The sequence below is a fragment of the Chrysochloris asiatica genome, unplaced genomic scaffold (assembly GCF_000296735.1).
Source record: "Chrysochloris asiatica unplaced genomic scaffold, ChrAsi1.0 scaffold00065, whole genome shotgun sequence".
NCBI lineage: Eukaryota > Metazoa > Chordata > Mammalia > Afrosoricida > Chrysochloridae > Chrysochloris > Chrysochloris asiatica.
Window position 1 is genome coordinate 2,117,390 of NW_006408583.1, and position 3,317 is coordinate 2,120,706.

The window sequence follows — 3,317 nt, forward strand, 5'->3', positions numbered from 1 at the left end:
GCTCCAGGGAAAATGCGTGAGAAATGTGTAGAGTCTCCCGCATCTCTTTATGCAAGTGTCTCTGGGATGCTATTAGAGCAGGTTCACTGAGCCGGAATGCCTGTAGCCTTGCCCTCTAAACTCTGCCAGGGAGGGGTAGTCACATAGGGAGTTCCATCTCCCAATTCCTAACTCACAGTATTTTCTTTAATATTGTGATTTTTTTCACTTGCGAGATTGGGAAGCTGACGTCTGGACCTTATGGTAAATCTAGAGCTCTGGAGTTGTTCTGTGAGCACTTCTTGCGTGAGATCTCAGTCCCTCTCTAGCATGGAGATTTCCCTACCTGACTTTCTCCACTGCTGCCGAAACCACCTCCTTGGTCTCTAAATTCAAATGGGATATATTCAAGGTCATATTTAGGTTATTGTGTACTAGTTTTAATTTTCTTCAGCTTCAGCCTAGACTTGTGTATGAACAATTGACGATCTGTTTAACAGTCGGCCCCTGGCCTTGCTTTGACTGATGATATTCAATTTTTCCATTGTCTCTTCCCACAGATGTAGTCAATTTGATTCCTGTGTATTCCATCTGGTGAGGTGAATGTATATAATTACCTTTGATGTTGTTTAAAAAGGTATTTACAATGAATAAGTCATTGGTCTTGAAAAATTCTATAATGTGATTCCCAGCATCATTTCTATTACCAAGGCCATATTTTCCAACTACTGATCCTTCCTCCTTGTTTCTAACCTTAATATTCCAATCACTAGTAATTATCAATACATCTTGATTGCATGGTTGATCAATTTCAGACTAAAGAATTTGGCAGAATTTTTCAATTTCAACATCACTGGCTTTAGTGGTTGTTGCATAAATTTGAATAATAATGGTATTACTTGGTCTTACTTGTAGGGTTATGAATATTATTCGATCACAAACAATGTTGCACTTGAAGACAGATCTTGGTGTTTTCTTTCTGATGATGAATCATTCCTTTTGATTTTGTCATTCTAGGTAGAGTAAATCATTTGATCGTCAGATTCAAAATTGCCAATACCACTCTATTTCAGCTTACTAATGCCTACTATATCGATTTTAATGTGTTCCATTTCATTTTTTATAATATCCAAATTTGCTAGACATACTTCGTGCATGCCATATTTAAGTTATTAATTGATGTTTGTAGCTGCTTCTCCTCATTTTGAGTTTGCCCCATCAGCAAATGAAGTCCTGAAAGCTTTACTCCATTCACGCCATCACTGTCAACTCTACTTAGAGGAGGCAATTTTCCTCAGTCAGACTTTGAGTGCCTTCCCAACTGAAGGGCTCATCATCCAGCACTAAATCTAACAGTATCCTGGTGTTATTCATGTTTTCATTTTCTGGCACTATACCTGATAATGTGCCACTGCTCTTCATAAGGTTCTCAGTGGCTAGACATTCAGAAGTAGTCCACCTCCTCTTCTTTTTTGTCTGTCTGGAAGTTCCACTGACACCTGTCCACCATGGGTGACCCTGCTTGTATTTGAAATACTGGTGGCATAGCTTCCAACATCATGGAAACACTCAAGCCACCACAGTATGATAAATTCACTGATGGCTGGTGGTCATGTGCCTTAAATGAATGTAAAAGTTGGACAATAAATAAGGAAGACTATTGAAGAATAGATGTATTTGAATTATGGGGTTGGAGAAAAATATTGAAAGTACCATGGACTGCCAGAAGAACAAGCAAATCTGTCTTGGAAGAAGTATAGTCACAATGCTTCTTAGAAGCCTGGATGGCTACACTTTGTCTCTCGTACTTCGGACATATTGTCAGGAGGTACCAGTCCCTGGAAAAGACATCATGCTTTGTAAAGTGGAGGATCATCAAAATAGAGGAAGAACCACAGTAAAATGGATCTACACAGTGACTGCAACAATGAACTCAAACCTAACAATGATTGTGAAGTGGGTACATGACCTAGCAGTGTTTTCTTCTGTTGGGCATAGGGTCGGTATGAGTTGGAACTGACTCACAGGCACTTAACAACACGTGATTTTATAGTTGGGCTAAAAGCCTATGGGTGATTAGAATGAGGGATTAAACTGTATAAATGTTGAAATTAGCTAGGAGTTCTGGTGTGGCGCTGTGGGCTAATGAATCAGACTGCAAAGTCATTTGAACTACAAGGTCGGTGGTACAAGCTCACCAGCTGCTCCCTGGAAACCCTATACAGAGTTGCTATGGGTCAGAATCGACTCAATGGGACTTAACAATAACAACAATAAATTTCAGCAAACTAGGGTAGGGGGCAGGCTGATACAACAATAAGAGGATGGTCACAAAGTACCCTTTCATCAGGGACTCTGTATCACCTAAGATGTAAATTCTTTGCTAGGTATGCAAAGTTCCCCAGCTAAGCATTATCTCTAATAGGTGGCTCTCAGAATGTGCCATGTTGTTTTACCTACTCATCTCTTTGTAGATACTGTTTCTGTCACTTGATCTCCTCTCTTCTTTCATTCTGCTGCTTTTTTTTTTGTCCACCTAGAAAATTTCAACTTCTTCAAGCAAGCATTTGAGCACTTTCCTTTGTGTAGTTACTAATTGTCTCTCTGTCCTTTAACACATTTATACCAACTCACACCTCAACAATAAATAGCAGCTCTCACACTAGTAAGTATTTTTTCCCAAAACAATAGTTATCTGTATTCCATCTCTAGTTCTAGCCTTCCAGTGGCTTGCTCTTTGAATACAATCCAAAGTCTTTACCATAACTAATAACTGCTACTCCCTCTGGCCCCTAAACAGTCTCTGACATAACCAGTTTATATTCTCTTTGTCATTCCTTGTGTGATGAAATATTTAAGCTCTTGGTTGCCAATGGAAAGGCTGGTTCTTTGAACCCACTGAGTGGTTCTGGAAGGGAAACAGCTGGCAATCTGCTTCCATAAAGGTTACCACCAAGAAAACCCTGTGGGACACTATGAGTGGTAATCTACAGGAGGACACACAGTATGCTCTAATCACATCCTCCTTAGTTTCAGTTCCTCAACCACATTGAGATTTCTTTGCAGTTCCTGCTGTCCAGATCATGCTTTTCTAGGATTTTAGAATATCTCAGCTCCATTGTTGTTTTTTGTTGTTGTTAAGTGCTGTGGAGTCAGTTCTGACTCATAGTGATTCTGTGCAGGGTTTCCGCAGAGTGGCTGGTGAGTTTGAACTGCTGGCTTGTGGTTGAAACTGACGTTGTAGCCCACCCAGTGCAATATCCTGCAGCACCACACCAGGACTCCCTCACCTCCATTGGTAGTTATGTGCCGTGGAGCCAGTTCCGACTCATAGCGAC